This window comes from Symphodus melops (assembly GCF_947650265.1).
Source record: "Symphodus melops genome assembly, chromosome: 1".
Taxonomy (NCBI): Eukaryota; Metazoa; Chordata; class Actinopteri; order Labriformes; family Labridae; genus Symphodus; species Symphodus melops.
In genome coordinates this window covers 14,051,291-14,063,293 of record NC_136691.1, presented here as the reverse complement: position 1 = coordinate 14,063,293, position 12,003 = coordinate 14,051,291, and the positions used below count along the sequence as shown (strand labels likewise).

The 12,003-nt window shown below is 42.4% G+C and overlaps 1 long non-coding RNA gene across 1 annotated transcript in view; it reads left to right on the top strand.

Moving 5' to 3' along the window:
• The window catches only part of LOC306839350, a 94,740-nt gene that overhangs the window by 51,793 nt on the left and 30,944 nt on the right, over positions 1–12,003 (top strand). Inside the window, exon 2 of the long non-coding RNA XR_013781184.1 lies at positions 7,974–8,043. This is a non-coding gene — a long non-coding RNA (uncharacterized lncRNA). The remainder of the gene's footprint in view (positions 1–7,973; positions 8,044–12,003) is intronic.

The following is a 12,003-nucleotide window of genomic DNA, read 5'->3' as shown; positions in this document are numbered from 1 at the left end:
CACTATAGGTCATACAGCACACCCCGTAATGAACAGTCCCGAGGATAAAGAGTCAAATAGAATCCTATTCAGTTTCAGTGCATGCCTACCTACTGTATAGTAATGCAGCATACACAAACACTTGCACACGCGCTTGCAGACACACAAGGCCTCATCCCAGAGGGGCTGTAGAGGATCAGAGAGCAGAGACAAGAGGATATCCATTAGGAAGTCTCAGTGATTAGGATGCAGTGGGGGGTGGGGGGTGGGGGGGGGGGGGGGGGGGGGGACTCATGCAGAGCAACTGTCCAGAAAACACTGTGAAGAGTAAATTAGAGCCTGCTGTCCACATGTTATAAATATCTGTTCATAACAGAGCTGATTCCTTCTACTTCATACTTCCTCCAGCATGTGATTCATTTATCATTGCAGGCTGTCAGAGGAGGGTGGATGTTTCACAGATGTTGGCTTTATAGTTGTGCTGGCGCTCATCGGTGATAAAAAAGAGAGATTTGTGAGAGTGACAGCAGCAAATTGAATCGTTTTAAAGCTGTCACGTTATCCTCAGCTGCCACCAAAGCCTGCTTTTTACACTGCTGCTGCTGCTGCTGCTGCTGCTCTGCTGGTACTTCACACCGTGCACAATCATTTGAAAAGGAAGGGGGTCTGCATTGTGTGACGGTAAACACGCTCCTTTTCCTCAAAGTTGAACTCAAATTAATGCAGAAAAGTCATTGGACTTGTGACGTGTTTTCAGTATGGCTAACATCGAACACACCTCCATCCCTAATATCATTATCTGTTTGCTCTTAGCACCCAGCAAGGGTTCAAGCGTGAACTTCTGGTGGTTATCATTCTATTTTCCGTGTTTTTTTTTTTTTATTGCTCTCCCTTCCCAGTCTCCATCCATCCATCGCCCCTGCTGTTTGTTTGACAGGGTGTGTGTGTGTTTTTGTCAGAATGACATTGGGTCTCTTTCGAGGGCACATCCCGTGAACAGCGGGTTCAGACTGATTGCTCCCCTGGGCCCTGCCCCTTCATGAGCCTCCATGTTCTCTTTGCTAAATCACAACCTGTCTCATAGCACAGACATGCGTGGGCATTCACGTACGAGCAGACACCAACACACGCAGCACTGTACGCAAGCTGCAAAAGTCACTCTGTATGGACTGCAGGAGCGTCTGGGCTACGTGTGCACGTGCGCCTACTCACACGCATGTACACAGTGCATGTTTATTCAGGTATATCCTTCCTGACTTTGCCAGTAAACCTGTCGTAGTCATGGAGTTAACTTTAAACCTTTGTGTGAAAGTAATAAAAAAAAAGACAGAATAAAAGGAAGAGGAAGAGAGGGAAGAGAAAAAGAAAACAAGAGTCACAGAGTCCTTCGTGAATGTACACCTCGTTGGTTTCATGAGAGTCTTTGGATATGTTGGAATTCATGAAATCACTGAAATAAAACAGAAAAAAAAAAGGCCTCTTCATTGAGTTAAAGGGTGAGAAATGTGTCTTCCAAAGTGAGACAGAGCGAGTGATTGCCATGGGCTCTGTGATAGCAGCGCTCTAATTAATAGGTTGTAAAAGTAGATGAGCGAGTAGGATGCAGGATGTTGGAGTTGCACACACACACACACACACACACACACATGGACTCGGCAAGCCTGCCCATTAGAGATAAACACAGCCACTCGGTGGTAAAGGCGGAGTCATCCTTCTTCTCCTTTCTATGCAGAACGCTCCCATAACAAATTAGGACATTATCGGGGATTTAAAAAAAAAAAAAAAAGCATGAGCAAGTGTGACTGTGTAAACATCTGTAAAACAAACTCCTAAATGACACTTCTAGGCCTGATCCTCTCTACATTACAGGCGTTTACCCATAGTCTTAAACTATTTCTATATGGTGATTGATTGGCTGTCTGAACTGTGTACTCTATTAGCACATAAGGCCAGAGTCTAAGCCTTGCTAGTAAACAGACACAGCGGACATGACAGCAGGCCTGCAGTCCATCTGTGTGGCTGGTGGCTATTTTATGTTGGGGCTTTGACCCTTGGCAGCTTTACCTCTGTGTTGTAACTAAACCTATGTCGCTACAAACATATATTATCCCTAAACAACTGGTTGAAGTCGTTTCCTTTTTTCTTTTTTTTCTTCAGCTGAATCTTCATGAATACCTTTGTATCTTCTCTTTAAGTGAGCTACAGGTATGAAAAGTTCACCCCAGAAGGGTGCACCGTGTTACCCGGTACTGACCTGTGTAGCTCATCTTGCGTCAACCATTTTTCCATCAGCCCCACCTTGTCATAGGTACACAAAGTGTGTGTTTGTATGAGGAGGGAGAGTTCTGGGTTAGAAGTAGTGATGGTGGGGTCTTAGGAGGAAAATGATACTGCAGTAACCGACCTCTCCTTTCACCTTCCTTTTCTTTTAACAGCCCTCTTCTTTCCCTCCTTCCCTTTATGCATCTCCCGCTCATAACACATCTACTGGTGTCCATTTCTGACCGTAACGTCCTAAAACCACCCCCTATTCCTTTCTCTCCTCTTTTTCTTACCTGTTTGATGACATTCCTAAGTTTGTGTTCTGTGTTGATTCAGAAGAAGAAAAAAAAACCGATGTCACTACTTTTACACAACCACAGCCGCTTGTTATGTCAAAACTATAAACTACAAGGTATGACAGCTTTTCTATAGGGAGACACATATAATACTTTAATACCTGAGCAGTGCATTCGATCCGATGTGCTACTGAGGCTCTGTTGGATTTTTACACAGCCTTCTTCTCAGCTTTGTTCTGAGCCTTGTGCAGTTCTCCTCACACATCATGCCAACGTCAAAACATATTTCTGACATATCTTGGTGTCTACCTTGTGTTTCCATAGTAACAGATTGAAGCCCCAGGGGAAAGAAAACTATAAAAAGAAAAAAAACACAAGTAGCTTGAAGGAGTGTGTTCCTTGTTCTGTGTCATGTCTTATCTCTCCTCTTCACACACTGGGGTTTTGCATTCTGTTTACCTAGACTTTGTGTTGGTCATTGACCCCTACTGGTCTCCTTCAGAACAGCATCTTAGTCAAAATTATGCAAGGTCAATCACTTATACCAGGATAAAAACTAAACTAAATGTTTGATATTTAACTTATATGTATGTGCAAAATGTCTAACAGTTGTAAACACTGTTTGTTAGTTTTTGTTTTTCTCTTAAAGCTCAATTTTTATTTTTGATTCGGCATGAAATGAGGAAAAAAAACGACACTTTTCTCTCCTGGCTGGTCTTTTTGTCCAGATCTGCTTTCAGCTCCATCCCTCCCTCTCTCTGCCTCACTCTTCGGCCCACTCAAACTCCTACGCACCGCTTATCTACCTCTCACCTACATCCTCTTCTCTTCGTTTGCGGCTCTTCCTAACTCTCTCGCTCTCTCTCTCTCTCTCTCTCGCTCTCTCTTGCTCTTTCTGTTAATACACACACTTCTCTAAACCCCTCTCCACTGCCAATCATTGACACTACGATGCCAACATCCAGAGCAACTGTGACCTGTCAAAACCTTACATTATGTATAAAAAAAGTAACAAATAGAAACTGGGTGAATTTTCCTCCTGACATACTGTACGTGTGAAACTTGAAATAAGCCACAAGCTGCAGGTGAGTGTTTCTGTATTTTTGATAAATGATGATAAGAAGAAAATGTAGAAGGATACTTACTCTGCATAATAGAGACAGGAAGACGTTCTCAAGGAAACCTTTAAAATGGAATTTGTACTGTAAATAGCCTCCCCAGTTCACACCACTACAGAAGATAGTTGTGTGCATAAATGCATAACATCTGTATGTACACACCGAGGGTAAGGCAGTGGAGTGGCTCCCATTTACACACAACTGTAAATTACCCAACACTTCTCAATCAATTATTCATAATCTGTAATTAATTATGAAACGATCAGTAATCCAACACCAGTCCACTCCGCTTGTGGTTGCCTAGTAACCGTGACCCATATTAAATGCCACCATTGTTTGCCCGTAACCAGAGCACCATTTTTTTTTTTCTCCATATCATACGGCTTTTGCTTTGAAGGTTGATCACACAGGGTAAACAAGCAGGGCTGATTAATAATGCAGTATTTTGGCTCATGCCGTGAATGAGTTGTGGCCTGCGAGAGACCACTAATGGGACACGCCATGGGGAGCACGAGCAAAGAGCACGGCGCTCACAGCCAGACAATGATGCTATAACACGTCTATGGGGACACGTAACCACACGGAGCGCTACTTTGTCGGCACTTGTTCCTGAACTGCATCAGCAAGTTCCCGTATGGTGCCCTGGAGGCCTGAATGAATGATTTATACAGAGGTTTTGGGGTGTTGAGTGGCCATTTTTAGTAGCAGAGCGCACGGAAGATCACTTTCTCTGCACTTCACCGCAACAGTGAATTGAAAAATTGTATGTTTCGGTCTTTTTCTTTCGCTTTCTATCTCTGCCACCTCTTATTATCACTTGATTTAGTCCTTTCCTGTTCCAAATTCTCCATTGCTGTCCTTTTAAATACAACTTCCACATCCTCCCTCCACACCAGGAGATAAACACAGCCTGCAAATATAGAAGCTGTGTTTTTTGCTGTCAAACCGTGTCAGTGACATGTAAAAATATCCTTCGATCTGGGGAACATCCTGCGTCCATTGACAAAACTTTGTGTCTTTGTTTTTGAGTTGGGGGGGGGGGGGCTTCTCCTATAAGACGTAGTTGTTTTTCTATTTTTCCAGTTTAGAAATCTGTATGGGCTTGTGTGGGAGGCGAAGGGATACAAGGGCGAGAGAAAAAAAGTCAATGACATAAGAGGGATAAAGGAGTAAAGAGGAAAAAGTGAACGAGAGAGAGAGAGAGAGAGAGAGAGAGAAGTGTAAAGAATAAAGAGAGGGAGGGAGTGGTGGAGGTAAAGGGCAAGCACCGTGTGACCAGACTGAGGTTCCTTCCTCGCCAGCCTGAGAACCAGGAAGTGAGGTTGCTTGTTCTTCATTATTGAGACTAACAGGAAATGCAGAGGTCTTCAGGAGGGGTAAAGTGTGTGTGACTGTACGTGTGTAGGTACTAAGCTCTGCTCATAATCATAAAGGCCAATTCTCACGAGTATTTCACATTTTCATTGCAAATAAAATGACCAAATCATTATTTTATTAATGGATCAAACCACTATGTATGATAAAACAGTCGTGTTTACAACCTACTGTATGCCATGTTTGAACAGTTTGAGATTCATCAAGCAGTTTTCTCAGAACTCTACGGGTTTCATCCAGTCACATGGCTCTTATTCGTCTCATTTACAGCACAGAGGAGCTGATTATAGCCAACAACAAGCCAACAACCAAAACGTCAGCTCCTGCTCAAGCTGGCAGGTGAACATGTTTTACTAATGGAGCATTTAGCAGCTAAATCGAGACGACTTTTCATCTCAGTTCTAAATTTCAAACACCAGTATTCTAGTGTCATAGAGGTTAACAGGTAAACACTCTGATAGACAGTATAAGTCCACACCAAACAGTGCAAACTGTCCTTTGTAATTCAAAATAACTGCTGTACTGTTTTTTTAATGGATTTTTTTTTTGTTGAATTACATTTTAAGCAGAAACACACTGATTCATTTCAACAGTTTGATGTTTTCACTTTTTACTGTAACTGACTAAATGATATTAAAACTCTGGTTTCCTCCAACGTGACTCAGTGCCAAGTTCCCATTGAGATCCTCTTTGATGGGAGTTTAAACACTCGGCTGTACCAGATCATCAGGGATCCAATGCTTAAGGCTTTGTGGAGCATGTTGCAACCATCAGGCTTTGTGTGTATGTTCAGGTTTCTGCTCTGATTGTTTCTCTACTCCTGGGCTTGGTCATTCTTTCGCTGCATATACGGCACATCCTCAGCACATTTCCAGCTGAATAAATGAATGACATCTAAAGGAGAGATGTTAGATCAGTGGACCTGGTGGCCTGCTATGTGGGCTTACAGCAAGCCAAGAGATCATCAAAATAATCACTGTTGCCTGTGCAAACAGTGTGCAGGTGCTCAGGCACAACACGAGATGAGACAGGGCCCCCCACGCCAGCTCGCAAGGGCCAGGGAGCAGCAGGTTGCCTTGGGAACCCCTCGGCTCCCTCTTTCTTGTCATTACTCCCCTTCCACACTCCCCCTTTTTAATCTGCACCATGCTTTCAGTGACAACCCCCACCCCCTTGATACACACACACACACACACACACACACACACACACACACACACACACAAGACTTGCAACCACGCGTGCACATATAAAGAAGCTGGGACACACAAGTTGGCACGCAGGAATATAAGAACATGCGTGCACACACACTCACATGAACATCAGGCCTATAAAGATAGCCATGCTATTATATCCATCACTGAGCCTGTGAAGCCTCGATCAATGTGTCCTCGCCTACGCTCTGTTCGGAGGTTTTGTCAGGAATTAAAGAGCACTGTAAAGAAGTGTTCCTCTTACATACTTTGTTAATCAAACAAAGCTTTGGATCTGCTTTAGACATGCAAATGCCTCTATTTTACACCACCATACGGATGTATTAATGCGATTGCCTCTTTTGTTTTCTCGTTGTTTCCCTGCGTGTCTCTAATTATTTTGTTTCCAAAGAGGCAGGCCCGTCCTTGTCTTCCTCGCTCTCAACCCTTGGCTCCTCACATTATATCCTAAGCCTCCACTGAACAACCCCCAACCCTTTAGCTCGCAGCACCCTCCACCTTTGTCAAACCACACATCTACTTTATGTATACGTAATGTATACAAGACTCAGGTCGCCGTGGTCCAGTCAGTGACCTGTTTGGTGCAAAGCTCGCTCTGATTGCCCGTTTCGGAGGCAACATGGTGAACTGGAATGACTTCAATTTGAGCTGAAATGGTTCACATAGTAAATCTTCATGAAATAATGAAAAGCAACCTGTTATGGCTCCGAGGTATGGCTGTAAATCAAAGTCTGAGTGTAAGATTTGGACAAAGTGTGTATTTTTCTTTTGATAGAAATGGTCATTTTATGCACTGCGTATGTAGACTCGGAGCATTACAGCGATATATCAGCACCGTCCTGCAGCCTTTGGTATGAAGTGTTTTATTTAGCTGCATTTTGGCTTTGATTAAATATGGTTTGGCCTGCAATATATCAAGAAATACTGAGTGTGTTTATGATATGCTTGGCTCCAGGCGCAGACAGCCCTCAGGACTGTATGGGTGGTGTGTGTTCAGTTCTGGATCTCTGCTGCCTCACAGTGGGCGGAGGAGGGCTTTGAACTCACATCTTGAGCATGAGACAGTGAAGGAAGCATGAGTCGGCTTTCACTTTGAGCAGACAAAAAAAAGGCTTGTCAATACAATTTAATAAGAGCATTTTAATAGGGATAAAAAAATTTCTTTGAAAATTCAAACCTGGTCTGTGAGATTTTGGGACGGTTATCTTTCACTGCTTTTCCACATCAGGTTTCACAGATTATCTGATTCAAATAAGTGTAAATTGCTGCCATGTCTCTCACACTATATATATATATATATATATATATATATATATATCCATATATATATATATGTGTGTGTGTGTTTTTCTCCTTGTGTGTTTGAGCTTTGACGTTAAAACTTTCAGTAACTACAACTTTTATATTCTCAAAAGATGGACAAAGTTGTTTATGTTTTGTTACTCAGGTGTGTTCATCATCATGATCATCCAAAAGTCTGAATCTTCTACACAGTTATTTCTAAGATGTCAGCTGTAGTCTTCCCTCATGCAGGGTCAAACACACAACACTCGAGGTTATCTGGCTGACACTGAACACACACACACACACACACACACACACACAAACACACATGCAGTCATTTTGGGTCATGGGAACGCGACGGTGTGCTCACTCTGTGTTTATTCTGTATGGTTTCCTATTTGAATGTGTCCTTCTCACGGGACTGTTAATGGCTTCCTCTTTCCCAGGGCAGGGCAGCGTGATCAGACCTTATCCAGGTCATGCCAGGGGTGCCGGAGAGAGACCAGGAAGAATGAGGTAAGTACCCAACAATCCATCCTTCTCAAGGACTTTGTGATTCAAGGTTTATTCAGAAACTGAACGAACAGACGTGGCTGAAGAAACATAACTTGCGTGTCAGTGAGGAACTTGTCTGATAGAGTTTCATACCTTGTCATTAACGTATGCTAATGATTCTTCAACTTTTTCTTTTCTTTGTTTGATAGCATTGTTACATTTACATTAGTGTGTACTGTTGAAAATTGCCTGGTTATCATCATGAAGGTCATGGTTAGAAAAAAGTGATGATGTTAAGGATGTGCCTTGTTAGAAATTATTGGGAAGACATTTAGGGCAAGAGTTGAAGAAATTATAACTTTTTATTATAACACAGACACTATCAGGATGGGGTTCTAAACCGATGATGATTTATATCAATGCTTATATGTCCCAGCGATGTGTTGAATTTTCCAAAAGTATCCAGATCAAAATGAAGTGGAAGAATTACCCTCAACAGCATTTCTCTACTGTAGGAATATAAGCAGGAAATTGAATATAAATGAAACAGGAGGTGAAGTGAAACCCACTTTTATTTTCAGTCACCTCAGCTCGCTCACTTTTATTGCAGATAATAAATGCAGAAGGATGTTCGTCTACTAAAGATTCTATCCACTGTGGTTGCCGTGGCGAGGGGCCTTATCCCTTCAAATGTCTAGCCTAAAGGTAAAAAGATGTATCTTAGCAGAGCGCTGCGGGGGGAATTGATTCACCAAAAGAATGCAAATGTGACATTTTGGGTTGAATAATGTTCAGTCGTCTGGACAAATGTTGACATTTTGTGAAAGTGATCTGCCTTCAGAGGCTGACAGTAAGCCAAGGTCCTCTTACTAGCTTCAGTCTCAGGTGTAACTTTTAACATACGGGAAAAAAAAGGTGGAACTCTGTCAACTCTGTATTCTCCGTCAGAATACGAACGAGGAGACGTGTTAATGATCTGAAGTGGCAGGAGTAGGAACACTTTTCACCACATGGGGGAGCTGTTGCTAGACGATTGCCAGACAGATTCCTTAGCGTCAGATGTCACAGGACTTAAAACTGTGTTTATATAACCAAGTGCACTGCTCGAAACGGAATAATTTCAATGAGAAGAGACCAACTTTCAAAGGAGCAACACTAGAATGTATTTTGCATAATATTCAAACTGCACATACACACATATCTGCTTGCATAGTTTGGATGATTGCATGCACATATTCTCATAATGCCCTTTTGGGAGTTTGGCATGCAGCATTGTTGCATATAGGAATGAGAAAGGCTCTTAGATAATGTGGATTCAAATATGTTACATCCTCGAGTCGCCTGCAACTGGACTGAACCGCCATATTTTCTGCCCCCAGGGTTCAGAGGAGCCTGGGGTTAAAATCTTAGTGAAATGAAATGATAGGCACTTAAACTAGAGAGGCGAGGTGAAAAACTGCTGCTGGTATCTCATTAAAAAGCCACTGTTTAGTATGGACTATCATAGGGGCGATATTGATCGGATTGAGCCCAGCACCTACATCGATCGGCTCAGTGTGGGGCCTGCTGGGTAATATCCTTGCTCTGTCGGTGCTGAGACTAAAGGTCATACCCCCTCCTACTTTTTGTTCAGTTCCTCTCAGCACCCATCACTTTTTTTCATCTCCACCTGTCGAAATGTCTTCTTCCTTATCTCGCTATGATTGCATCTTATTATTCATGCATTATTCCACTGAGAAAACACTGTTATCATTGATTGTGCAGGCCAGATAATCTGCACTGTTTTATTGCTCTCCGTATAAGGCAATTAAAGGTATTTTCACCCTTGACAAGTTTAAAATGAAGCGGTAAATGGTGAGCGCTTTGCAGGTCGATGAATATGTGAATGTTCCAGTTAGTGGTGGACAACCTAATTTTCTCTGCAAACCTTTTCAAATCTATAGCTTATTTATTTTGATAAAACACTAAAAATAAAACTATGAATTAAATGACCAATGTAGGGCATCCTTAACCTTGTCAGATCTCTGATCTCTCTCTGTGTGTGTGTGTGTGTGTGTGTGGGGGGGGGGGGGGGGGGGGGGGGGGGGGGTGCGCATTGGATTTCGTGGTGGAAGTGGTTTATTAAGTGACTGTTAATAGAGTTCAGCTATGGAAGGCCTAAGTGAATAACACAGCTCTCAACCTAACCAACGCCACTAGCCAACCAGCACAAGAGTAGGGTGGGGTTTGGCAACACTTGCGGTGGCTGTGGCTCTGTTGGAAGAGTCGTCACCTCTCAGTCGCAAGGTTGATGATTCGACCCCCAGATCCTGCATGATCCTCCACATGTTCGAATTGTCCTTGTGCAAGACACTGAACCCCAAATTATGAATGTGACTTTTGAATGCGCATGAATGGGATTAGTTACCTCTGAGAATGTTGGTGTAAAGGTGGGTGTGACATACAGTGTAAAAAACCTTTGAGCAGTCAGAGGACTAGAAAAGTGCTGTACAAGCTGACGTCCATTTGTGTGTTTGAGCCAGCCCTGTGTTAGCATTTTATGCTATAGGCTTGCTGTCCTGGGCCCCATGTCTGAAATCAGGCTCAACAAACTCTGAGCTCCGAGGTTGATGAAGCATGAGCTGGGAAGCTGGAAGGTTTTGGTTCCAGAACTCCTGATTTGAGTTTGTTCAGTCAACTAAGTAAGTTCCTTTGGGGTTTAGCCAAATACAATTAACATCTCCGAAAGTCAATGTAACCTTCTGTGGAGTAATAATCTTCATCTGAGACTTCCAGACTTAAGGACATGCCATGTTCGACAAAATAGTAGACTATGTTTTTTATAGCCTATATAACATATATTGAAAGAAGCTAGAATTTGTATTCAGACAAACTAATCTCCACTAACGTGTGCAATACAGAGTGAATAAGAGAATTAGGAAATAAAACAATGAATGAATCATTATTTAAAAAAAGTTTGCTGAAAAATCAAGATGATGTCATACTAAATTATTTAACAACTTTACATAGGTTAGTGGTTTAAAGGTGCAGCTTTAGAAACCCTGCAGGGCTGGAATTAGTGCAGAAACACTACAAACCTGCAGTCCATGTTTTTAAAAGTACACATTATTGTGTGAACATGTATCTGATGAACACCAAAGGACAGATATGATACATTGCCTTTGTGTTTATAGAGTGTTTCCACATCTCCATGGCCAGTGGCCAAAATGAGCTATGGCAGATTTAGACAATCTATTTAAAACTTAATTGCCTTCTGATACAGTAAATGCATCGATGTGCAATACGTTGTCTTCAGGCAGAAATGAACGCTAACTGTCTTAGCCCAGCAGAGAGCAACATAAAGTGGAGGAGGACATTTTCATTAGTCTCTGGCCAGCTCTGTTCTCCAGTTTGTGGTGTGTGACTGCTCCAGTGCAGCCAAGTCATTAGCATAACTGACATGGTGCTATACTGACTCTGCTACTAATGAAATGTCAATACAGACCACCATCTACCCTAATCAAATGTTAATCGAGGAAGTGATGGATAGTGTGTTCCACGCTTGGTCTCGTATACATCTTCCTTTCCTTGTCTGCATGTCTCACCTGCCCTTATCTGTGTTTATGCAGGAGAAGGGAAAAGTGGGGGAGCATGTTGGGAATGTGTTTAATACTTCTTCCTAATAAGACACATCCTGCTTGACACAGTATAGTATCAGCATATCCTTTACATCACCTTTGCAAAAAATCCGAGACAAGAAAATAAAATTGAAAGAAAATGATCAGACAAAGGCAGGCTGCAAATCCACATGGGTGAGTTCTTCACCTCTGGATATAATTTTCCATGAAAGCCCTCCGTAGGTGGCGTTGCCCTTTAAGACAATAAACAAAAACCACAACTATATTCATCTCTCTCCTCATGAGTGCTGCAGCATTAACTCCGGCTCCAGGCGTGGTAATAAACTCACTTGTGTCTTTGGGTAGAAGGGATAGAGATAAGTAG